General features: G+C 34.2%; 33 non-coding genes across 33 annotated transcripts; all 33 read right to left on the bottom strand.

The window, feature by feature from the left end:
• Positions 1-408: 408 nt before the first annotated feature.
• TRNAK-UUU (transfer RNA lysine (anticodon UUU)) lies at positions 409-481 on the bottom strand. Its single transcript has one exon. It is a non-coding gene; the product is annotated as a tRNA-Lys (tRNA).
• Positions 482-1060: 579 nt separating this feature from the next.
• Positions 1061-1133, bottom strand: TRNAK-UUU (transfer RNA lysine (anticodon UUU)). The gene has a single exon. It is a non-coding gene; the product is annotated as a tRNA-Lys (tRNA).
• A 579-nt stretch (positions 1134-1712) lies between these two features.
• TRNAK-UUU (transfer RNA lysine (anticodon UUU)) lies at positions 1713-1785 on the bottom strand. The gene has a single exon. It is a non-coding gene; the product is annotated as a tRNA-Lys (tRNA).
• Positions 1786-2363: 578 nt separating this feature from the next.
• TRNAK-UUU (transfer RNA lysine (anticodon UUU)) lies at positions 2364-2435 on the bottom strand. Its single transcript has one exon. It is a non-coding gene; the product is annotated as a tRNA-Lys (tRNA).
• A 579-nt stretch (positions 2436-3014) lies between these two features.
• Positions 3015-3087, bottom strand: TRNAK-UUU (transfer RNA lysine (anticodon UUU)). The gene has a single exon. It is a non-coding gene; the product is annotated as a tRNA-Lys (tRNA).
• A 1223-nt stretch (positions 3088-4310) lies between these two features.
• TRNAK-UUU (transfer RNA lysine (anticodon UUU)) lies at positions 4311-4383 on the bottom strand. The gene has a single exon. It is a non-coding gene; the product is annotated as a tRNA-Lys (tRNA).
• Positions 4384-4962: 579 nt separating this feature from the next.
• On the bottom strand, positions 4963-5035 carry TRNAK-UUU (transfer RNA lysine (anticodon UUU)). Its single transcript has one exon. It is a non-coding gene; the product is annotated as a tRNA-Lys (tRNA).
• A 579-nt stretch (positions 5036-5614) lies between these two features.
• TRNAK-UUU (transfer RNA lysine (anticodon UUU)) lies at positions 5615-5687 on the bottom strand. The gene has a single exon. It is a non-coding gene; the product is annotated as a tRNA-Lys (tRNA).
• A 579-nt stretch (positions 5688-6266) lies between these two features.
• On the bottom strand, positions 6267-6339 carry TRNAK-UUU (transfer RNA lysine (anticodon UUU)). The gene has a single exon. It is a non-coding gene; the product is annotated as a tRNA-Lys (tRNA).
• Positions 6340-6918: 579 nt separating this feature from the next.
• On the bottom strand, positions 6919-6991 carry TRNAK-UUU (transfer RNA lysine (anticodon UUU)). The gene has a single exon. It is a non-coding gene; the product is annotated as a tRNA-Lys (tRNA).
• A 578-nt stretch (positions 6992-7569) lies between these two features.
• TRNAK-UUU (transfer RNA lysine (anticodon UUU)) lies at positions 7570-7642 on the bottom strand. Its single transcript has one exon. It is a non-coding gene; the product is annotated as a tRNA-Lys (tRNA).
• A 579-nt stretch (positions 7643-8221) lies between these two features.
• TRNAK-UUU (transfer RNA lysine (anticodon UUU)) lies at positions 8222-8294 on the bottom strand. Its single transcript has one exon. It is a non-coding gene; the product is annotated as a tRNA-Lys (tRNA).
• A 579-nt stretch (positions 8295-8873) lies between these two features.
• Positions 8874-8946, bottom strand: TRNAK-UUU (transfer RNA lysine (anticodon UUU)). The gene has a single exon. It is a non-coding gene; the product is annotated as a tRNA-Lys (tRNA).
• Positions 8947-10175: 1229 nt separating this feature from the next.
• On the bottom strand, positions 10176-10247 carry TRNAK-UUU (transfer RNA lysine (anticodon UUU)). Its single transcript has one exon. It is a non-coding gene; the product is annotated as a tRNA-Lys (tRNA).
• Positions 10248-11471: 1224 nt separating this feature from the next.
• Positions 11472-11544, bottom strand: TRNAK-UUU (transfer RNA lysine (anticodon UUU)). Its single transcript has one exon. It is a non-coding gene; the product is annotated as a tRNA-Lys (tRNA).
• Positions 11545-12123: 579 nt separating this feature from the next.
• Positions 12124-12196, bottom strand: TRNAK-UUU (transfer RNA lysine (anticodon UUU)). Its single transcript has one exon. It is a non-coding gene; the product is annotated as a tRNA-Lys (tRNA).
• Positions 12197-12775: 579 nt separating this feature from the next.
• Positions 12776-12848, bottom strand: TRNAK-UUU (transfer RNA lysine (anticodon UUU)). Its single transcript has one exon. It is a non-coding gene; the product is annotated as a tRNA-Lys (tRNA).
• A 579-nt stretch (positions 12849-13427) lies between these two features.
• On the bottom strand, positions 13428-13500 carry TRNAK-UUU (transfer RNA lysine (anticodon UUU)). The gene has a single exon. It is a non-coding gene; the product is annotated as a tRNA-Lys (tRNA).
• A 578-nt stretch (positions 13501-14078) lies between these two features.
• TRNAK-UUU (transfer RNA lysine (anticodon UUU)) lies at positions 14079-14151 on the bottom strand. Its single transcript has one exon. It is a non-coding gene; the product is annotated as a tRNA-Lys (tRNA).
• Positions 14152-14730: 579 nt separating this feature from the next.
• On the bottom strand, positions 14731-14803 carry TRNAK-UUU (transfer RNA lysine (anticodon UUU)). The gene has a single exon. It is a non-coding gene; the product is annotated as a tRNA-Lys (tRNA).
• Positions 14804-15380: 577 nt separating this feature from the next.
• TRNAK-UUU (transfer RNA lysine (anticodon UUU)) lies at positions 15381-15454 on the bottom strand. Its single transcript has one exon. It is a non-coding gene; the product is annotated as a tRNA-Lys (tRNA).
• A 576-nt stretch (positions 15455-16030) lies between these two features.
• Positions 16031-16103, bottom strand: TRNAK-UUU (transfer RNA lysine (anticodon UUU)). Its single transcript has one exon. It is a non-coding gene; the product is annotated as a tRNA-Lys (tRNA).
• A 580-nt stretch (positions 16104-16683) lies between these two features.
• TRNAK-UUU (transfer RNA lysine (anticodon UUU)) lies at positions 16684-16756 on the bottom strand. Its single transcript has one exon. It is a non-coding gene; the product is annotated as a tRNA-Lys (tRNA).
• A 576-nt stretch (positions 16757-17332) lies between these two features.
• TRNAK-UUU (transfer RNA lysine (anticodon UUU)) lies at positions 17333-17405 on the bottom strand. The gene has a single exon. It is a non-coding gene; the product is annotated as a tRNA-Lys (tRNA).
• Positions 17406-17984: 579 nt separating this feature from the next.
• On the bottom strand, positions 17985-18057 carry TRNAK-UUU (transfer RNA lysine (anticodon UUU)). The gene has a single exon. It is a non-coding gene; the product is annotated as a tRNA-Lys (tRNA).
• A 579-nt stretch (positions 18058-18636) lies between these two features.
• Positions 18637-18709, bottom strand: TRNAK-UUU (transfer RNA lysine (anticodon UUU)). The gene has a single exon. It is a non-coding gene; the product is annotated as a tRNA-Lys (tRNA).
• Positions 18710-19288: 579 nt separating this feature from the next.
• On the bottom strand, positions 19289-19361 carry TRNAK-UUU (transfer RNA lysine (anticodon UUU)). Its single transcript has one exon. It is a non-coding gene; the product is annotated as a tRNA-Lys (tRNA).
• Positions 19362-19940: 579 nt separating this feature from the next.
• On the bottom strand, positions 19941-20013 carry TRNAK-UUU (transfer RNA lysine (anticodon UUU)). Its single transcript has one exon. It is a non-coding gene; the product is annotated as a tRNA-Lys (tRNA).
• Positions 20014-20592: 579 nt separating this feature from the next.
• TRNAK-UUU (transfer RNA lysine (anticodon UUU)) lies at positions 20593-20665 on the bottom strand. Its single transcript has one exon. It is a non-coding gene; the product is annotated as a tRNA-Lys (tRNA).
• Positions 20666-21244: 579 nt separating this feature from the next.
• Positions 21245-21317, bottom strand: TRNAK-UUU (transfer RNA lysine (anticodon UUU)). The gene has a single exon. It is a non-coding gene; the product is annotated as a tRNA-Lys (tRNA).
• A 1216-nt stretch (positions 21318-22533) lies between these two features.
• TRNAK-UUU (transfer RNA lysine (anticodon UUU)) lies at positions 22534-22606 on the bottom strand. Its single transcript has one exon. It is a non-coding gene; the product is annotated as a tRNA-Lys (tRNA).
• Positions 22607-23185: 579 nt separating this feature from the next.
• Positions 23186-23258, bottom strand: TRNAK-UUU (transfer RNA lysine (anticodon UUU)). Its single transcript has one exon. It is a non-coding gene; the product is annotated as a tRNA-Lys (tRNA).
• A 576-nt stretch (positions 23259-23834) lies between these two features.
• On the bottom strand, positions 23835-23907 carry TRNAK-UUU (transfer RNA lysine (anticodon UUU)). The gene has a single exon. It is a non-coding gene; the product is annotated as a tRNA-Lys (tRNA).
• Positions 23908-24107: the final 200 nt, after the last annotated feature.

Raw genomic sequence — 24107 nt, 5'->3', positions numbered from 1 at the left:
TAAGATGTAAATCCTTAGATGCTTAAAGTATCACCTCACTTCAATAATCACATTCAATTATTTTTGTCAAAGAGGTTTGATTTATTACTTGTCTAATTTAATCACTGTGTGCTATCAAAGAAGGATGGATTTGAGTTCCTGATGAAATAAAGTCTTTAGAACTGACATGTAGCGATACTACTTTGTGATGATTATATAACTAGATGCCAAAAATGAGTGCCTATTGAAGAGTGATAAAGTCCATTCTTAATATTCTAAAGAATCTTTCCAATCTATACCCCTTCCCATTGAATAATGAAAATAATCCGCATCAACAATTAAAAGATGGCTGCCTGCAGGAATGGATGATTTTAAACTCTGCAAAATTGTCCATTTCACAAACAAAAAAACCATTGTTTAAAAGACACTCACCTGAACAGGGACTTGAACCCTGGACCCTCAGATTAAAAGTCTGATGCTCTACCGACTGAGCTATCCAGGCTCTGAGTGCTGAAGTTGCCGTATTGGAAACTGCTCGAAATATATAAAACATGACAATTTGCTGTGCAATTACAAAAAATGTGAAAAAATATATGTGTTACTGCAATCAGGAACTGAAAGACTTGGCTTGTAGCGTCTCTTGATTAAATATATTTTAGTCTCCTCTGTGTTTAAGATTTAAATCCTTAGATGCTTAAAGTATCACCTCACTTCAATAATCACATTCAATTATTTTTGTCAAAGAGGTTTGATTTATTACTTGTCTAATTTAATCACTGTGTGCCTATCAAAGAAGGATGGATTTGAGTTCCTGATGAAATAAAGTCTTTAGAACTGACATGTAGCGATACTACTTTGTGATGATTATATTACTAGATGCCAATAATGTGTGCCTATTGAAGAGTGATAAAGTCCATTCTTAATATTCTAAAGAATCTTTCCAATCTATACACCTTCCCATTGAATAATGAACATAATCAGCATCAACAATTAAAAGATGGCTGCCTGCAGGAATGGATGATTTTAAACTCTGCAAAATTGTCCATTTCACAAACAAAAACACCATTGTTTAAAAGACACTCGCCTGAACAGGGACTTGAACCATGGACCCTCAGATTAAAAGTCTGATGCTCTACCGACTGAGCTATCCAGGCTCTGAGCACTGAACTTGTCATATTGGAAACTGCTCGAAATATATAAAACATGACAATTTGCTGTGCAATTACAAAAAATGTGGAAAAATATATGTGTTACTGCAATCATGAACTGAAAGACTTGGCTTGTAGGGTCTCTTGATGAAATATATTTTAGTTTCCTCTGTGTTTAAGATGTAAATCCTTAGATGCTTAAAGTATCACCTCACTTCAATAATCACATTCAATTATTTTTGTCAAAGAGGTTTGATTTATTACTTGTCTAAATTAATCACTGTGTGCCTATCAAAGAAGGATGGATTTGAGTTCCTGATGAAACAAAGTCTTTAGAACTGACATGTAGCGATACTACTTTGTGATGATTATATTACTAGATGCCAATAATGTGTGCCTATTGAAAAGTGATAAAGTCCATTCTTAATATTCTAAAGAAACTTTCCAATCTATACCCCTTCCCATTGAATAATGAACATAATCAGCATCAACAATTAAAAGATGGCTGCCTGCAGGAATGGATGATTTTAAACTCTGCAAAATTGTCCATTTCACAAACAAAAACACCATTGTTTAAAAGACACTCGCCTGAACAGGGACTTGAACCCTGGACCCTCAGATTAAAAGTCTGATGCTCTACCGACTGAGCTATACAGGCTCTGAAAGCTGAAGTTGCCATATTGGAAACTGCTCGAAATATATAAAACATGACAGTTTGCTGTGTAATTTCAAAAAATGTGGAAAAATATATGTGTTACTGCAATCATGAACTGAAAGACTTGGCTTGTAGGGTCTCTTGATGAAATATATTTTAGTTTCCTCTGTGTTTAAGATGTAAATCCTTAGATGCTTAAAGTATCACCTCACTTCAATAATCTCATTCAATTATTTTTGTCAAAGAGGTTTGATTTATTACTTGTCTAATTTAATCACTGTGTGCTATCAAAGAAGGATGGATTTGAGTTCCTGATGAAATAAAGTCTTTAGAACTGACATGTAGCGATACTACTTTGTGATGATTATATTACTAGATGCCAATAATGTGTGCCTATTGAAGAGTGATAAAGTCCATTCTTAATATTCTAAATAATCTTTCCAATCTATACCCCTTCCCATTAAATAATGAAAATAATCCGCATCAACAATTAAAAGATGGCTGCCTGCAGGAATGGATGATTTTAAACTCTGCAAAATTGTCCATTTCACAAACAAAAAAACCATTGTTTAAAAGACACTCGCCTGAACAGGGACTTGAACCCTGACCCTCAGATTAAAAGTCTGATGCTCTACCGACTGAGCTATCCAGGCTCTGAGTGCTGAAGTTGCCGTATTGGAAACTGCTCGAAATATATAAAACATGACAATTTGCTGTGCAATTACAAAAAATGTGAAAAAATATATGTGTTACTGCAATCAGGAACTGAAAGACTTGGCTTGTAGCGTCTCTTGATGAAATATATTTTAGTCTCCTCTGTGTTTAAGATTTAAATCCTTAGATGCTTAAAGTATCACCTCACTTCAATAATCACATTCAATTATTTTTGTCAAAGAGGTTTGATTTATTACTTGTCTAATTTAATCACTGTGTGCCTATCAAAGAAGGATGGATTTGAGTTCCTGATGAAATAAAGTCTTTAGAACTGACATGTAGCGATACTACTTTGTGATGATTATATTACTAGATGCCAATAATGTGTGCCTATTTAAGAGTGATAAAGTCCATTCTTAATATTCTAAAGAATCTTTCCAATCTATACACCTTCCCATTGAATAATGAACATAATCAGCATCAACAATTAAAAGATGGCTGCCTGCAGGAATGGATGATTTTAAACTCTGCAAAATTGTCCATTTCACAAACAAAAACACCATTGTTTAAAAGACACTCGCCTGAACAGGGACTTGAACCATGGACCCTCAGATTAAAAGTCTGATGCTCTACCGACTGAGCTATCCAGGCTCTGAGTGCTGAAGTTGCCATATTGGAAACTGCTCGAAATATATAAAACTGACAATTTGCTGTGCAATTACAAAAAATGAGGAAAAATATATGTGTTACTGCAATCATGAACTGAAAGACTTGGCTTGTAGGGTCTCTTGATGAAATATATTTTAGTTTCCTCTGTGTTTAAGATGTAAATCCTTAGATGCTTAAAGTATCACCTCACTTCAATAATCACATTCAATTATTTTTGTCAAAGAGGTTTGATTTATTACTTGTCTAATTTAATCACTGTGTGCCTATCAAAGAAGGATGGATTTGAGTTCCTGATGAAACAAAGTCTTTAGAACTGACATGTAGTGATACTACTTTGTGATGACTATATTACTAGATGCCAATAATGTGTGCCTATTGAAGAGTGATAAAGTCCATTCTTAATATTCTAAAGAATCTTTCCAATCTATACACCTTCCCATTGAATAATGAACATAATCAGCATCAACAATTAAAAGATGGCTGCCTGCAGGAATGGATGATTTTAAACTCTGCAAAATTGTCCATTTCACAAACAAAAACACCATTGTTTAAAAGACACTCGCCTGAACAGGGACTTGAACCCTCAGATTAAAAGTCTGATGCTCTACCGACTGAGCTATCCAGGATCTGAGCACTGAAGTTGCCATATTGGAAACTGCTCGAAATATATAAAACATGACAATTTGCTGTGCAATTGCAAAAAATGTGGAAAAATATATGTGTTACTGCAATCATGAACTGAAAGACTTGGCTTGTAGGGTCTCTTGATGAAATATATTTTAGTTTCCTCTGTGTTTAAGATGTAAATCCTTAGATGCTTTAAGTATCACCTCACTTCAATAATCACATTCAATTATTTTTGTCAAAGAGGTTTGATTTATTACTTGTCTAATTTAATCACTGTGTGCCTATCAAAGAAGGATGGATTTGAGTTCCTGATGAAACAAAGTTTTTAGAACTGACATGTAGTGATACTACTTTGTGATGACTATATTACTAGATGCCAATAATGTGTGCCTATTGAAGAGTGATAAAGTCCATTCTTAATATTCTAAAGAATCTTTCCAACCTATACCCCTTCCCATTGAATAATGAACATAATCAGCATCAACAATTAAAAGATGGCTGCCTGCAGGAATGGATGATTTTAAACTCTGCAAAATTGTCCATTTCACAAACAAAAACACCATTGTTTAAAAGACACTTGCCTGAACAGGGACTTGAACCCTGGACCCTCTGATTAAAAGTCTGATGCTCTACCGACTGAGCTATCCAGGTTCTGAGTGCTGAAGTTGCCATATTGGAAACTGCTCGAAATATATAAAACATGACAATTTACTGTGCAATTACAAAAAATGTGGAAAAATATATGTGTTACTGCAATCATGAACTGAAAGACTTGGCTTGTAGCGTCTCTTGATTAAATATATTTTAGTTTCCTCTGTGTTTAAGATGTAAATCCTTAGATGCTTTAAGTATCACCTCACTTCAATAATCACATTCAATTATTTTTGTCAAAGAGGTTTGATTTATTACTTGTCTAATTTAATCACTGTGTGCCTATCATAGAAGGATGGATTTGAGTTCCTGATTAAATAAAGTCTTTAGAACTGACATGTAGCGATACTACTTTGTGATGATTATATTACTAGATGCCAATAATGTGTGCCTATTGAAGAGTGATAAAGTCCATTCTTAATATTCTAAAGAATCTTTCCAATCTATACCCCTTCCCATTGAATAATGAACATAATCCGCATCAACAATTAAAAGATGGCTGCCTGCAGGAATGGATGATTTTAAACTCTGCAAAATTGTCCATTTCACAAACAAAAACACCATTGTTTAAAAGACACTCGCCTGAACAGGGACTTGAACCCTGGACCCTCAGATTAAAAGTCTGATGCTCTACCGACTGAGCTATCCAGGCTCTGAGCACTGAGGTTGCCATATTGGAAACTGCTCGAAATATATAAAACATGACAATTTGCTGTGCAATTACAAAAAATGTGGAAAAATATATGTGTTACTGCAATCATGAACTGAAAGACTTGGCTTGTAGCATCTCTTGATGAAATATATTTTAGTTTACTCTGTGTTTAAGATGTAAATCCTTAGATGCTTAAAGTATCACCTCACTTCAATAATCACATTCAATTATTTTTGTCAAAGAGGTTTGATTTATTACTTGTCTAATTTAATCACTGTGTGCCTATCAAAGAAGGATGGATTTGAGTTCCTGATGAAACAAAGTCTTTAGAACTGACATGTAGCGATACTACTTTGTGATGATTATATTACTAGATGCCAATAATGTGTGCCTATTGAAAAGTGATAAAGTCCGTTCTTAATATTCCAAATAAACTTTCCAATCTATACCCCTTCCCATTGAATAATGAACATAATCAGCATCAACAATTAAAAGATGGCTGCCAGCAGGAATGGATGATTTTAAACTCTGCTAAATTGTCCATTTCACAAACAAAAACACCATTGTTTAAAAGACACTCGCCTGAACAGGGACTTGAACCCTGGACCCTCAGATTAAAAGTCTGATGCTCTACCGACTGAGCTATACAGGCTCTGAGAGCTGAAGTTGCCATATTGGAAACTGCTCGAAATATATAAAACATGACAATTTGCTGTGTAATTTCAAAAAATGTGGAAAAATATATGTGTTACTGCAATCATGAACTGAAAGACTTGGCTTGTAGCGTCTCTTGATTAAATATATTTTAGTTTCCTCTGTGTTTAAGATGTAAATCCTTAGATGCTTAAAGTATCACCTCACTTCAATAATCACATTCAATTATTTTTGTCAAAGAGGTTTGATTTATTACTTGTCTAATTTAATCACTGTGTGCCTATCAAAGAAGGATGGATTTGAGTTCCTGATGAAACAAAGTCTTTAGAACTGACATGTAGCGATACTACTTTGTGATGATTATATTACTAGATGCCAATAATGTGTGCCTATTGAAAAGTGATAAAGTCCATTCTTAATATTCTAAAGAAACTTTCCAATCTATACCCCTTCCCATTGAATAATGAACATAATCAGCATCAACAATTAAAAGATGGCTGCCTGCAGGAATGGATGATTTTAAACTCTGCAAAATTGTCCATTTCACAAACAAAAACACCATTGTTTAAAAGACACTCGCCTGAAAAGGGACTTGAACCCTGGACCCTCAGATTAAAAGTCTGATGCTCTACCGACTGAGCTATACAGGCTCTGAGAGCCGAAGTTGCCATATTGGAAACTGCTCGAAATATATAAAACATGACAGTTTGCTGTGTAATTTCAAAAAATGTGGAAAAATATATGTGTTACTGCAATCATGAACTGAAAGACTTGGCTTGTAGCGTCTATTGATGAAATATATTTTAGTTTCCTCTGTGTTTAAGATGTAAATCCTTAGATGCTTTAAGTATCACCTCACTTCAATAATCACATTCAATTATTTTTGTCAAAGAGGTTTGATTTATTACTTGTCTAATTTAATCACTGTGTGCCTATCAAAGAAGGATGGATTTGAGTTCCTGATGAAATAAAGTCTTTAGAACTGACATGTAGCGATACTACTTTGTGATGATTATATTACTAGATGCCAATAATGTGTGCCTATTGAAGAGTGATAAAGTCCATTCTTAATATTCTAAAGAATCTTTCCAATCTATACACCTTCCCATTGAATAATGAACATAATCAGCATCAACAATTAAAAGATGGCTGCCTGCAGGAATGGATGATTTTAAACTCTGCAAAATTGTCCATTTCACAAACAAAAACACCATTGTTTAAAAGACACTCGCCTGAACAGGGACTTGAACCATGGACCCTCAGATTAAAAGTCTGATGCTCTACCGACTGAGCTATCCAGGCTCTGAGCACTGAACTTGTCATATTGGAAACTGCTCGAAATATATAAAACATGACAATTTGCTGTGCAATTACAAAAAATGTGGAAAAATATATGTGTTACTGCAATCATGAACTGAAAGACTTGGCTTGTAGGGTCTCTTGATGAAATATATTTTAGTTTCCTCTGTGTTTAAGATGTAAATCCTTAGATGCTTAAAGTATCACCTCACTTCAATAATCTCATTCAATTATTTTTGTCAAAGAGGTTTGATTTATTACTTGTCTAATTTAATCACTGTGTGCTATCAAAGAAGGATGGATTTGAGTTCCTGATGAAATAAAGTCTTTAGAACTGACATGTAGCGATACTACTTTGTGATGATTATATTACTAGATGCCAAAAATGAGTGCCTATTGAAGAGTGATAAAGTCCATTCTTAATATTCTAAAGAATCTTTCCAATCTATACCCCTTCCCATTGAATAATGAAAATAATCCGCATCAACAATTAAAAGATGGCTGCCTGCAGGAATGGATGATTTTAAACTCTGCAAAATTGTCCATTTCACAAACAAAAAAAACATTGTTTAAAAGACACTCGCCTGAACAGGGACTTGAACCCTGGACCCTCAGATTAAAAGTCTGATGCTCTACCGACTGAGCTATCCAGGCTCTGAGTGCTGAAGTTGCCGTATTGGAAACTGCTCGAAATATATAAAACATGACAATTTGCTGTGCAATTACAAAAAATGTGAAAAAATATATGTGTTACTGCAATCAGGAACTGAAAGACTTGGCTTGTAGCGTCTCTTGATTAAATATATTTTAGTCTCCTCTGTGTTTAAGATTTAAATCCTTAGATGCTTAAAGTATCACCTCACTTCAATAATCACATTCAATTATTTTTGTCAAAGAGGTTTGATTTATTACTTGTCTAATTTAATCACTGTGTGCCTATCAAAGAAGGATGGATTTGAGTTCCTGATGAAATAAAGTCTTTAGAACTGACATGTAGCGATACTACTTTGTGATGATTATATTACTAGATGCCAATAATGTGTGCCTATTGAAGAGTGATAAAGTCCATTCTTAATATTCTAAAGAATCTTTCCAATCTATACACCTACCCATTGAATAATGAACATAATCAGCATCAACAATTAAAAGATGGCTGCCTGCAGGAATGGATGATTTTAAACTCTGCAAAATTGTCCATTTCACAAACAAAAACACCATTGTTTAAAAGACACTCGCCTGAACAGGGACTTGAACCATGGACCCTCAGATTAAAAGTCTGATGCTCTACCGACTGAGCTATCCAGGCTCTGAGCACTGAAGTTGCCATATTGGAAACTGCTCGAAATATATAAAACATGACAATTTGCTGTGGAATTACAAAAAATGTGGAAAAATATATGTGTTACTGCAATCATGAACTGAAAGACTTGGCTTGTAGGGTCTCTTGATGAAATATATTTTAGTTTCCTCTGTGTTTAAGATGTAAATCCTTAGATGCTTAAAGTATCACCTCACTTCAATAATCACATTCAATTATTTTTGTCAAAGAGGTTTGATTTATTACTTGTCTAAATTAATCACTGTGTGCCTATCAAAGAAGGATGGATTTGAGTTCCTGATGAAACAAAGTCTTTAGAACTGACATGTAGCGATACTACTTTGTGATGATTATATTACTAGATGCCAATAATGTGTGCCTATTGAAAAGTGATAAAGTCCATTCTTAATATTCTAAAGAAACTTTCCAATCTATACCCCTTCCCATTGAATAATGAACATAATCAGCATCAACAATTAAAAGATGGCTGCCTGCAGGAATGGATGATTTTAAACTCTGCAAAATTGTCCATTTCACAAACAAAAACACCATTGTTTAAAAGACACTCGCCTGAACAGGGACTTGAACCCTGGACCCTCAGATTAAAAGTCTGATGCTCTACCGACTGAGCTATACAGGCTCTGAGAGCCGAAGTTGCCATATTGGAAACTGCTCGAAATATATAAAACATGACAGTTTGCTGTGTAATTTCAAAAAATGTGGAAAAATATATGTGTTACTGCAATCATGAACTGAAAGACTTGGCTTGTAGGGTCTCTTGATGAAATATATTTTAGTTTCCTCTGTGTTTAAGATGTAAATCCTTAGATGCTTTAAGTATCACCTCACTTCAATAATCACATTCAATTATTTTTGTCAAAGAGGTTTGATTTATTACTTGTCTAATTTAATCACTGTGTGCCTATCAAAGAAGGATGGATTTGAGTTCCTGATGAAATAAAGTCTTTAGAACTGACATGTAGCGATACTACTTTGTGATGATTATATTACTAGATGCCAATAATGTGTGCCTATTGAAGAGTGATAAAGTCCATTCTTAATATTCTAAAGAATCTTTCCAATCTATAAACTTCCCATTGAATAATGAACATAATCAGCATCAACAATTAAAAGATGGCTGCCTGCAGGAATGGATGATTTTAAACTCTGCAAAATTGTCCATTTCACAAACAAAAACACCATTGTTTAAAAGACACTCGCCTGAACAGGGACTTGAACCATGGACCCTCAGATTAAAAGTCTGATGTTCTACCGACTGAGCTATACAGGCTCTGAGCACTGAAGTTGTCATATTGGAAACTGCTCGAAATATATAAAACATGACAATTTGCTGTGCAATTACAAAAAATGTGGAAAAATATATGTGTTACTGCAATCATGAACTGAAAGACTTGGCTTGTAGGGTCTCTTGATGAAATATATTTTAGTTTCCTCTGTGTTTAAGATGTAAATCCTTAGATGCTTAAAGTATCACCTCACTTCAATAATCTCATTCAATTATTTTTGTCAAAGAGGTTTGATTTATTACTTGTCTAATTTAATCACTGTGTGCTATCAAAGAAGGATGGATTTGAGTTCCTGATGAAATAAAGTCTTTAGAACTGACATGTAGCGATACTACTTTGTGATGATTATATTACTAGATGCCAATAATGTGTGCCTATTGAAGAGTGATAAAGTCCATTCTTAATATTCTAAAGAATCTTTCCAATCTATACCCCTTCCCATTAAATAATGAAAATAATCCGCATCAACAATTAAAAGATGGCTGCCTGCAGGAATGGATGATTTTAAACTCTGCAAAATTGTCCATTTCACAAACAAAAAAACCATTGTTTAAAAGACACTCGCCTGAACAGGGACTTGAACCCTGACCCTCAGATTAAAAGTCTGATGCTCTACCGACTGAGCTATCCAAGCTCTGAGTGCTGAGGTTGCCGTATTGGAAACTGCTCGAAATATATAAAACATGACAATTTGCTGTGCAATTACAAAAAATGTGAAAAAATATATGTGTTACTGCAATCAGGAACTGAAAGACTTAGCTTGTAGCGTCTCTTGATTAAATATATTTTAGTCTCCTCTGTGTTTAAGATTTAAATCCTTAGATGCTTAAAGTATCACCTCACTTCAATAATCACATTCAATTATTTTTGTCAAAGAGGTTTGATTTATTACTTGTCTAATTTAATCACTGTGTGCCTATCAAAGAAGGATGGATTTGAGTTCCTGATGAAATAAAGTCTTTAGAACTGACATGTAGCGATACTACTTTGTGATGATTATATTACTAGATGCCAATAATGTGTGCCTATTGAAGAGTGATAAAGTCCATTCTTAATATTCTAAAGAATCTTTCCAATCTATACACCTTCCCATTGAATAATGAACATAATCAGCATCAACAATTAAAAGATGGCTGCCTGCAGGAATGGATGATTTTAAACTCTGCAAAATTGTCCATTTCACAAACAAAAACACCATTGTTTAAAAGACACTCGCCTGAACAGGGACTTGAACCCTCAGATTAAAAGTCTGATGCTCTACCGACTGAGCTATCCAGGATCTGAGCACTGAAGTTGCCATATTGGAAACTGCTCGAAATATATAAAACATGACAATTTGCTGTGCAATTGCAAAAAATGTGGAAAAATATATGTGTTACTGCAATCATGAACTGAAAGACTTGGCTTGTAGGGTCTCTTGATGAAATATATTTTAGTTTCCTCTGTGTTTAAGATGTAAATCCTTAGATGCTTTAAGTATCACCTCACTTCAATAATCACATTCAATTATTTTTGTCAAAGAGGTTTGATTTATTACTTGTCTAATTTAATCACTGTGTGCCTATCATAGAAGGATGGATTTGAGTTCCTGATTAAATAAAGTCTTTAGAACTGACATGTAGCGATACTACTTTGTGATGATTATATTACTAGATGCCAATAATGTGTGCCTATTGAAGAGTGATAAAGTCCATTCTTAATATTCTAAAGAATCTTTCCAATCTATACCCCTTCCCATTGAATAATGAACATAATCCGCATCAACAATTAAAAGATGGCTGCCTGCAGGAATGGATGATTTTAAACTCTGCAAAATTGTCCATTTCACAAACAAAAACACCATTGTTTAAAAGACACTCGCCTGAACAGGGACTTGAACCCTGGACCCTCAGATTAAAAGTCTGATGCTCTACCGACTGAGCTATCCAGGCTCTGAGCACTGAGGTTGCCATATTGGAAACTGCTCGAAATATATAAAACATGACAATTTGCTGTGCAATTACAAAAAATGGGGAAAAATATATGTGTTACTGCAATCATGAACTGAAAGACTTGGCTTGTAGCATCTCTTGATGAAATATATTTTAGTTTACTCTGTGTTTAAGATGTAAATCCTTAGATGCTTAAAGTATCACCTCACTTCAATAATCACATTCAATTATTTTTGTCAAAGAGGTTTGATTTATTACTTGTCTAATTTAATCACTGTGTGCCTATCAAAGAAGGATGGATTTGAGTTCCTGATGAAACAAAGTCTTTAGAACTGACATGTAGCGATACTACTTTGTGATGATTATATTACTAGATGCCAATAATGTGTGCCTATTGAAAAGTGATAAAGTCCGTTCTTAATATTCCAAATAAACTTTCCAATCTATACCCCTTCCCATTGAATAATGAACATAATCAGCATCAACAATTAAAAGATGGCTGCCAGCAGGAATGGATGATTTTAAACTCTGCTAAATTGTCCATTTCACAAACAAAAACACCATTGTTTAAAAGACACTCGCCTGAACAGGGACTTGAACCCTGGACCCTCAGATTAAAAGTCTGATGCTCTACCGACTGAGCTATACAGGCTCTGAGAGCCGAAGTTGCCATATTGGAAACTGCTCGAAATATATAAAACATGACAATTTGCTGTGTAATTTCAAAAAATGTGGAAAAATATATGTGTTACTGCAATCATGAACTGAAAGACTTGGCTTGTAGCGTCTCTTGATTAAATATATTTTAGTTTCCTCTGTGTTTAAGATGTAAATCCTTAGATGCTTTAAGTAACACCTCACTTCAATAATCACATTCAATTATTTTTGTCAAAGAGGTTTGATTTATTACTTGTCTAATTTAATCACTGTGTGCCTATCATAGAAGGATGGATTTGAGTTCCTGATTAAATAAAGTCTTTAGAACTGACATGTAGCGATACTACTTTGTGATGATTATATTACTAGATGCCAATAATGTGTGCCTATTGAAGAGTGATAAAGTCCATTCTTAATATTCTAAATAAACTTTCCAATCTATACCCCTTCCCATTGAATAATGAACATAATCAGCATCAACAATTAAAAGATGGCTGCCTGCAGGAATGGATGATTTTAAACTCTGCTAAATTGTCCATTTCACAAACAAAAACACCATTGTTTAAAAGACACTCGCCTGAACAGGCACTTGAACCCTGGACCCTCAGATTAAAAGTCTGATGCTCTACCGACTGAGCTATACAGGCTCTGAGAGCTGAAGTTGCCATATTGGAAACTGCTCGAAATATATAAAACATGACAATTTGCTGTGTAATTTCAAAAAATGTGGAAAAATATATGTGTTACTGCAATCATGAACTGAAAGACTTGGCTTGTAGCGTCTATTGATGAAATATATTTTAGTTTCCTCTGTGTTTAAGATGTAAATCCTTAGATGCTTTAAGTATCACCTCACTTCAATAATCACATTCAATTATTTTTGTCAAAGAGGTTTGATTTATTACTTGTCTAATTTAATCACTGTGTGCCTATCAAAGAAGGATGGATTTGAGTTCCTGATGAAATAAAGTCTTTAGAACTGACATGTAGCGATACTACTTTGTGATGATTATATTACTAGATGCCAATAATGTGTGCCTATTGAAGAGTGATAAAGTCCATTCTTAATATTCTAAAGAATCTTTAAAATCTATACACCTTCTCATTGAATAATGAACATAATCAGCATCAACAATTAAAAGATGGCTGCCTGCAGGAATGGATGATTTTAAACTCTGCAAAATTGTCCATTTCACAAACAAAAACACCATTGTTTAAAAGACACTCGCCTGAACAGGGACTTGAACCATGGACCCTCAGATTAAAAGTCTGATGCTTTACCGACTGAGCTATCCAGGCTCTGAGCACTGAAGTTGCCATATTGGAAACTGCTCGAAATATATAAAACATGACAATTTGCTGTGCAATTACAAAAAATGTGGAAAAATATATGTGTTACTGCAATCATGAACTGAAAGACTTGGCTTGTAGGGTCTCTTGATGAAATATATTTTAGTTTACTCTGTGTTTAAGATGTAAATCCTTAGATGCTTAAAGTATCACCTCACTTCAATAATCACATTCAATTATTTTTGTCAAAGAGGTTTGATTTATTACTTGTCTAATTTAATCACTGTGTGCTATCAAAGAAGGATGGATTTGAGTTCCTGATGAAATAAAGTCTTTAGAACTGACATGTAGCGATACTACTTTGTGATGATTATATTACTAGATGCCAATAATGTGTGCCTATTGAAGAGTGATAAAGTCCATTCTTAATATTCTAAAGAATCTTTCCAATCTATACCCCTTCCCATTGAATAATGAAAATAATCCGCATCAACAATTAAAAGATGGCTGCCTGCAGGAATGGATGATTTTAAACTCTGCAAAATTGTCCATTTCACAAACAAAAAAACCATTGTTTAAAAGACACTCGCCTGAACAGGGACTTGAACCCTGGACCCTCAGATTAAAAGTCTGATGCTCTACCGACTGAGCTATCCAGGCTCTGAGTGCTGAAGTTGCCGTACTGGAAACTGCTCGAAATATATAAAACATGACAATTTGCTGTGCAATTACAAAAAATGTGGAAAAATATATGTGTTACTGCAATCAGGAACTGAAAGACTTGGCTTGTAGCATCTCTTGATTAAATATATTTTAGTCTCCTCTGTGTTTAAGATTTAAATCCTTAGATGCTTAAAGTATCACCTCACTTCAATAATCACATTCAATTATTTTTGTCAAAGAGGTTTGATTTATTACTTGTCTAATTTAATCACTGTGTGCCTATCAAAGAAGGATGGATTTGAGTTCCTGATGAAATAAAGTCTTTAGAACTGACATGTAGCGATACTACTTTGTGATGATTATATTACTAGATGCCAATAATGTGTGCCTATTGAAGAGTGATAAAGTACATTCTTAATATTCTAAAGAATCTTTCCAATCTATACACCTTCCCATTGAATAATGAACATAATCAGCATCAACAATTAAAAGATGGCTGCCTGCAGGAATGGATGATTTTAAACTCTGCAAAATTGTCCATTTCACAAACAAAAACACCATTGTTTAAAAGACACTCGCCTGAACAGGGACTTGAACCATGGACCCTCAGATTAAAAGTCTGATGCTTTACCGACTGAGCTATCCAGGCTCTGAGCACTGAAGTTGCCATATTGGAAACTGCTCGAAATATATAAAACATGACAATTTGCTGTGCAATTACAAAAAATGTGGAAAAATATATGTTACTGCAATCATGAACTGAAAGACTTGGCTTGTAGGGTCTCTTGATGAAATATATTTTAGTTTCCTCTGTGTTTAAGATGTAAATCCTTAGATGCTTAAAGTATCACCTCACTTCAATAATCACATTCAATTATTTTTGTCAAAGAGGTTTGATTTATTACTTGTCTAATTTAATCACTGTGTGCCTATCAAAGAAGGATGGATTTGAGTTCCTGATGAAACAAAGTTTTTAGAACTGACATGTAGTGATACTACTTTGTGATGACTATATTACTAGATGCCAATAATGTGTGCCTATTGAAGAGTGATAAAGTCCATTCTTAATATTCTAAAGAATCTTTCCAACCTATACCCCTTCCCATTGAATAATGAACATAATCAGCATCAACAATTAAAAGATGGCTGCCTGCAGGAATGGATGATTTTAAACTCTGCAAAATTGTCCATTTCACAAACAAAAAAACCATTGTTTAATAGACACTCGCCTGAACAGGGACTTGGAACCCTGGACCCTCAGATTAAAAGTCTGAAGCTCTACCGACTGAGCTTTCCAGGCTCTGAGCACTGAAGTTGCCATATTGGAAACTGCTCGAAATATATAAAACATGACAATGTGCTGTGCAATTACAAAAAATGTGGAAAAATATATGTTACTGCAATCATGAACTGAAAGACTTTGCTTGTAGGGTCTCTTGATGAAATATATTTTAGTTTACTCTGTGTTTAAGATGTAAATCCTTAGATGCTTAAAGTATCACCTCACTTCAATAATCACATTCAATTATTTTTGTCAAAGAGGTTTGATTTATTACTTGTCTAATTTAATCACTGTGTGCTATCAAAGAAGGATGGATTTGAGTTCCTGATGAAATAAAGTCTTTAGAACTGACATGTAGCGATACTACTTTGTGATGATTATATTACTAGATGCCAATAATGTGTGCCTATTGAAGAGTGATAAAGTCCATTCTTAATATTCTAAAGAATCTTTCCAATCTATACCCCTTCCCATTGAATAATGAAAATAATCCGCATCAACAATTAAAAGATGGCTGCCTGCGGGAATGGATGATTTTAAACTCTGCAAAATTGTCCATTTCACAAACAAAAAAAACATTGTTTAAAAGACACTCGCCTGAACAGGGACTTGAACCCTGGACCCTCAGATTAAAAGTCTGATGCTCTACCGACTGAGCTATCCAGGCTCTGAGTGCTGAAGTTGCCGTATTGGAAACTGCTCGAAATATATAAAACATGACAATTTGCTGTGCAATTACAAAAAATGTGAAAAAATATATGTGTTACTGCAATCAGGAACTGAAAGACTTGGCTTGTAGCGTCTCTTGATTAAATATATTTTAGTCTCCTCTGTGTTTAAGATTTAAATCCTTAGATGCTTAAAGTATCACCTCACTTCAATAATCACATTCAATTCTTTTTGTCAAAGAGGTTTGATTTATTACTTGCCTAATTTTAATCACTGTGTGCCTATCAAAGAAGGATGGATTTGAGTTCCTGATGAAATAAAGTCTTTAGAACTGACATGTAGCGATACTACTTTGTGATGATTATATTACTAGATGCCAATAATGTGTGCCTATTGAAGAGTGATAAAGTACATTCTTAATATTCTAAAGAATATTTCCAATCTATACACCTTCCCATTGAATAATGAACATAATCAGCATCAACAATTAAAAGATGGCTGCCTGCAGGAATGGATGATTTTAAACTCTGCAAAATTGTCCATTTCACAAACAAAAACACCATTGTTTAAAAGACACTCGCCTGAACAGGGACTTGAACCATGGACCCTCAGATTAAAAGTCTGATGCTCTACCGACTGAGCTATCCAGGCTCTGATCACTGAAGTTGCCATATTGGAAACTGCTCGAAATATATAAAACATGACAATTTGCTGTGCAATTACAAAAAATGTGGAAAAATATATGTTACTGCAATCATGAACTGAAAGACTTGGCTTGTAGGGTCTCTTGATGAAATATATTTTAGTTTCCTCTGTGTTTAAGATGTAAATCCTTAGATGCTTAAAGTATCACCTTACTTCAATAATCACATTCAATTATTTTTGTCAAAGAGGTTTGATTTATTACTTGTCTAATTTAATCACTGTGTGCTATCAAAGAAGGATGGATTTGAGTTCCTGATGAAATAAAGTCTTTAGAACCGACATGTAGCTATACTACTTTGTGATGATTATATTACTAGATGCCAATAATGTGTGCCTATTGAAGAGTGATAAAGTCCATTCTTAATATTCTAAAGAATCTTTCCAATCTATAACCCTTCCCATTGAATAATGAAAATAATCCACATCAACAATTAAAAGATGGCTGCCTGCAGGAATGGATGATTTTAAACTCTGCAAAATTGTCCATTTCACAAACAAAAAAACCATTGTTTAAAAGACACTCGCCTGAACAGGGACTTGAACCCTGGACCCTCAGATTAAAAGTCTGATGCTCTACCGACTGAGCTATCCAGGCTCTGAGTGCTGAAGTTGCCGTATTGGAAACTGCTCGAAATATATAAAACATGACAATTTGCTGTGCAATTACAAAAAATGTGAAAAAATATATGTGTTACTGCAATCAGGAACTGAAAGACTTGGCTTGTAGCGTCTCTTGATTAAATATATTTTAGTCTCCTCTGTGTTTAAGATTTAAATCCTTAGATGCTTAAAGTATCACCTCACTTCAATAATCACATTCAATTATTTTTGTCAAAGAGGTTTGATTTATTACTTGTCTAATTTAATCACTGTGTGCCTATCAAAGAAGGATGGATTTGAGTTCCTGATGAAATAAAGTCTTTAGAACTGACATGTAGCGATACTACTTTGTGATGATTATATTACTAGATGCCAATAATGTGTGCCTATTGAAGAGTGATAAAGTCCAATCTTAATATTCTAAAGAATCTTTCCAATCTGTACACCTTCCCATTGAATAATGAACATAATCAGCATCAACAATTAAAAGATGGCTAGCTGCAGGAATGGATGATTTTAAACTCTGTAAAATTGTCCATTTCACAAACAAAAACACCATTGTTTAAATGACACTCGCCTGAACAGGGACTTGAACCCTGGACCCTCAGATTAAAAGTCTGATGCTCTACCGACTGAGCTATCCAGGCTCTGAGTGCTGAAGGTGCCATATTGGAAACTGCTCGAAATATATAAAACATGACAATTTGCTGTGTAATTACAAAAAATGTGGAAAAATTTATGTGTTACTGCAATCATGAACTGAAAGACTTGGCGTGTAGGGTCTCTTGATGAAATATATTTTAGTTTCCTTTGTGTTTAAGATGTAAATCCTTAGATGCTTAAAGTATCACCTCACTTCAATAATCACATTCAATTATTTTTGTCAAAGAGGTTTGATTTATTACTTGTCTAATTTAATCTCTGTGTGCCTATCAAAGAAGGATGGATTTGAGTTCCTGATGAAACAAAGTCTTTAGAACTGACATGTAGTGATACTACTTTGTGATGACTATATTACTAGATGCCAATAATGTGTGCCTATTGAAGAGTGATAAAGTCCATTCTTAATATTCTAAAGAATCTTTCCAATCTATACACCTTCCCATTGAATAATGAACATAATCAGCATCAACAATTAAAAGATGGCTGCCTGCAGGAATGGATGATTTTAAACTCTGCAAAATTGTCCATTTCACAAACAAAAACACCATTGTTTAAAAGACACTCGCCTGAACAGGGACTTGAACCCTGGACCCTCAGATTAAAAGTCTGATGCTCTACCGACTGAGCTATCCAGGATCTGAGCACTGAAGTTGCCATATTGGAAACTGCTCGAAATATATAAAACATGACAATTTGCTGTGCAATTGCAAAAAATGTGGAAAAATATATGTGTTACTGCAATCATGAACTGAAAGACTTGGCTTGTAGCGTCTCTTGATTAAATATATTTTAGTTTCCTCTGTGTTTAAGATGTAAATCCTTAGATGCTTTAAGTATCACCTCACTTCAATAATCACATTCAATTATTTTTGTCAAAGAGGTTTGATTTATTACTTGTCTAATTTAATCACTGTGTGCCTATCAAAGAAGGATGGATTTGAGTTCCTGATGAAACAAAGTCTTTAGAACTGACATGTAGTGATACTACTTTGTGATGACTATATAACTAGATGCCAATAATGTGTGCCTATTGAAGAGTGATAAAGTCCATTCTTAATATTCTAAAGAATCTTTCCAATCTATACACCTTCCCATTGAATAATGAACATAATCAGCATCAACAATTAAAAGATGGCTGCCTGCAGGAATGGATGATTTTAAACTCTGCAAAATTGTCCATTTCACAAACAAAAACACCATTGTTTAAAAGACACTCGCCTGAACAGGGACTTGAACCCTGGACCCTCAGATTAAAAGTCTGATGCTCTACCGACTGAGCTATCCAGGATCTGAGCACTGAAGTTGCCATATTGGAAACTGCTCGAAATATATAAAACATGACAATTTGCTGTGCAATTGCAAAAAATGTGGAAAAATATATGTGTTACTGCAATCATGAACTGAAAGACTTGGCTTGTAGGGTCTCTTGATGAAATATATTTTAGTTTCCTCTGTGTTTAAGATGTAAATCCTTAGATGCTTTAAGTATCACCTCACTTCAATAATCACATTCAATTATTTTTGTCAAAGAGGTTTGATTTATTACTTGTCTAATTTAATCACTGTGTGCCTATCAAAGAAGGATGGATTTGAGTTCCTGATGAAACAAAGTTTTTAGAACTGACATGTAGTGATACTACTTTGTGATGACTATATTACTAGATGCCAATAATGTGTGCCTATTGAAGAGTGATAAAGTCCATTCTTAATATTCTAAAGAATCTTTCCAACCTATACCCCTTCCCATTGAATAATGAACATAATCAGCATCAACAATTAAAAGATGGCTGCCTGCAGGAATGGATGATTTTAAACTCTGCAAAATTGTCCATTTCACAAACAAAAACACCATTGTTTAAAAGACACTTGCCTGAACAGGGACTTGAACCCTGGACCCTCTGATTAAAAGTCTGATGCTCTACCGACTGAGCTATCCAGGTTCTGAGTGCTGAAGTTGCCATATTGGAAACTGCTCGAAATATATAAAACATGACAATTTACTGTGCAATTACAAAAAATGTGGAAAAATATATGTGTTACTGCAATCATGAACTGAAAGACTTGGCTTGTAGCGTCTCTTGATTAAATATATTTTAGTTTCCTCTGTGTTTAAGATGTAAATCCTTAGATGCTTTAAGTATCACCTCACTTCAATAATCACATTCAATTATTTTTGTCAAAGAGGTTTGATTTATTACTTGTCTAATTTAATCACTGTGTGCCTATCATAGAAGGATGGATTTGAGTTCCTGATTAAATAAAGTCTTTAGAACTGACATGTAGCGATACTACTTTGTGATGATTATATTGCTAGATGCCAATAATGTGTGCCTATTGAAGAGTGATAAAGTCCATTCTTAATATTCTAAAGAATCTTTCCAATCTATACCCCTTCCCATTGAATAATGAACATAATCCGCATCAACAATTAAAAGATGGCTGCCTGCAGGAATGGATGATTTTAAACTCTGCAAAATTGTCCATTTCACAAACAAAAACACCATTGTTTAAAAGACACTCGCCTGAACAGGGACTTGAACCCTGGACCCTCAGATTAAAAGTCTGATGCTCTACCGACTGAGCTATCCAGGCTCTGAGCACTGAGGTTGCCATATTGGAAACTGCTCGAAATATATAAAACATGACAATTTGCTGTGCAATTACAAAAAATGTGGAAAAATATATGTGTTACTGCAATCATGAACTGAAAGACTTGGCTTGTAGCATCTCTTGATGAAATATATTTTAGTTTACTCTGTGTTTAAGATGTAAATCCTTAGATGCTTAAAGTATCACCTCACTTCAATAATCACATTCAATTATTTTTGTCAAAGAGGTTTGATTTATTACTTGTCTAATTTAATCACTGTGTGCCTATCAAAGAAGGATGGATTTGAGTTCCTGATGAAACAAAGTCTTTAGAACTGACATGTAGCGATACTACTTTGTGATGATTATATTACTAGATGCCAATAATGTGTGCCTATTGAAAAGTGATAAAGTCCATTCTTAATATTCTAAATAAACTTTCCAATCTATACCCCTTCCCATTGAATAATGAACATAATCAGCATCAACAATTAAAAGATGGCTGCCTGCAGGAATGGATGATTTTAAACTCTGCTAAATTGTCCATTTCACAAACAAAAACACCATTGTTTAAAAAACACTCGCCTGAACAGGGACTTGAACCCTGGACCCTCAGATTAAAAGTCTGATGCTCTACCGACTGAGCTATACAGGCTCTGAGAGCTGAAGTTGCCATATTGGAAACTGCTCGAAATATATAAAACATGACAATTTGCTGTGTAATTTCAAAAAATGTGGAAAAATATATGTGTTACTGCAATCATGAACTGAAAGACTTGGCTTGTAGCGTCTATTGATGAAATATATTTTAGTTTCCTCTGTGTTTAAGATGTAAATCCTTAGATGCTTTAAGTATCACCTCACTTCAATAATCACATTCAATTATTTTTGTCAAAGAGGTTTGATTTATTACTTGTCTAATTTAATCACTGTGTGCCTATCAAAGAAGGATGGATTTGAGTTCCTGATGAAATAAAGTCTTTAGAACTGACATGTAGCGATACTACTTTGTGATGATTATATTACTAGATGCCAATAATGTGTGCCTATTGAAGAGTGATAAAGTCCATTCTTAATATTCTAAAGAATCTTTCCAATCTATACACCTTCCCATTGAATAATGAACATAATCAGCATCAACAATTAAAAGATGGCTGCCTGCAGGAATGGATGATTTTAAACTCTGCAAAATTGTCCATTTCACAAACAAAAACACCATTGTTTAAAAGACACTTGCCTGAACAGGGACTTGAACCATGGACCCTCAGATTAAAAGTCTGATGCTATCCAGGCTCTGAGCACTGAAGTTGCCATATTGGAAACTGCTCGAAAAATATAAAACATGACAATTTGCTGTGCAATTACAAAAAATGTGGAAAAATATATGTGTTACTGCAATCATGAACTGAAAGACTTGGCTTGTAGGGTCTCTTGATAAAATATATTTTAGTTTACTCTGTGTTTAAGATGTAAATCCTTAGATGCTTAAAGTATCACCTCACTTCAATAATCACATTAAATTATTTTTGTCAAAGAGGTTTGATTTATTACTTGTCTAATTTAATCACTGTGTGCTATCAAAGAAGGATGGATTTGAGTTCCTGATGAAATAAAGTCTTTAGAACTGACATGTAGCGATACTACTTTGTGATGATTATATTGCTAGATGCCAATAATGTGTGCCTATTGAAGAGTGATAAAGTCCATTCTTAATATTCTAAAGAATCTTTCCAATCTATACCCCTTCCCATTGAATAATGAAAATAATCCGCATCAACAATTAAAAGATGGCTGCCTGCAGGAATGGATGATTTTAAACTCTGCAAAATTGTCCATTTCACAAACAAAAAAACCATTGTTTAAAAGACACTCGCCTGAACAGGGACTTGAACCCTGGACCCTCAGATTAAAAGTCTGATGCTCTACCGACTGAGCTATCCAGGCTCTGAGTGCTGAAGTTGCCGTATTGGAAACTGCTCGAAATATATTAAACATGACAATTTGCTGTGCAATTACAAAAAATGTGAAAAAATATATGTGTTACTGCAATCAGGAACTGAAAGACTTGGCTTGTAGCGTCTCTTGATTAAATATATTTTAGTCTCCTCTGTGTTTAAGATTTAAATCCTTAGATGCTTAAAGTATCACCTCACTTCAATAATCACATTCAATTATTTTTGTCAAAGAGGTTTGATTTATTACTTGTCTAATTTAATCACTGTGTGCCTATCGAAGAAGGATGGATTTGAGTTCCTGATGAAATAAAGTCTTTAGAACTGACATGTAGCGATACTACTTTGTGATGATTATATTACTAGATGCCAATAATGTGTGCCTATTGAAGAGTGATAAAGTACATTCTTAATATTCTAAAGAATCTTTCCAATCTATACACCTTCCCATTGAATAATGAACATAATCAGCATCAACAATTAAAAGATGGCTGCCTGCAGGAATGGATGATTTTAAACTCTGCAAAATTGTCCATTTCACAAACAAAAACACCATTGTTTAAAAGACACTCGCCTGAACAGGGACTTGAACCATGGACCCTCAGATTAAAAGTCTGATGCTTTACCGACTGAGCTATCCAGGCTCTGAGCACTGAAGTTGCCATATTGGAAACTGCTCGAAATATATAAAACATGACAATTTGCTGTGCAATTACAAAAAATGTGGAAAAATATATGTTACTGCAATCATGAACTGAAAGACTTGGCTTGTAGGGTCTCTTGATGAAATATATTTTAGTTTCCTCTGTGTTTAAGATGTAAATCCTTAGATGCTTAAAGTATCACCTCACTGCAATAATCACATTCAATTATTTTTGTCAAAGAGGTTTGATTTATTACTTGTCTAATTTAATCACTGTGTGCTATCAAAGAAGGATGGATTTGAGTTCCTGATGAAATAAAGTCTTTAGAACTGACATGTAGCGATACTACTTTGTGATGATTATATTACTAGATGCCAATAATGTGTGCCTATTGAAGAGTGATAAAGTCCATTCTTAATATTCTAAAGAATCTTTCCAATCTATACCCCTTCCCATTGAATAATGAAAATAATCCGCATCAACAATTAAAAGATGGCTGCCTGCAGGAATGGATGATTTTAAACTCTGCAAAATTGTCCATTTCACAAACAAAAAAACCATTGTTTAAAAGACACTCGCCTGAACAGGGACTTGAACCCTGGACCCTCAGATTAAAAGTCTGATGCTCTACCGACTGAGCTATCCAGGCTCTGAGTGCTGAAGTTGCCGTATTGGAAACTGCTCGAAATATATAAAACATGACAATTTGCTGTGCAATTACAAAAAATGTGAAAAAATATATGTGTTACTGCAATCAGGAACTGAAAGACTTGGCTTGTAGCGTCTCTTGATTAAATATATTTTAGTCTCCTCTGTGTTTAAGATTTAAATCCTTAGATGCTTAAAGTA

This window comes from Pseudophryne corroboree, chromosome 1 (assembly GCF_028390025.1).
Source record: "Pseudophryne corroboree isolate aPseCor3 chromosome 1, aPseCor3.hap2, whole genome shotgun sequence".
In the NCBI taxonomy this organism is placed as follows: Eukaryota; Metazoa; Chordata; class Amphibia; order Anura; family Myobatrachidae; genus Pseudophryne; species Pseudophryne corroboree.
The sequence above is the reverse complement of the archived record's forward strand: the minus strand, read 5'-3'. Positions and strand labels throughout refer to the sequence as shown.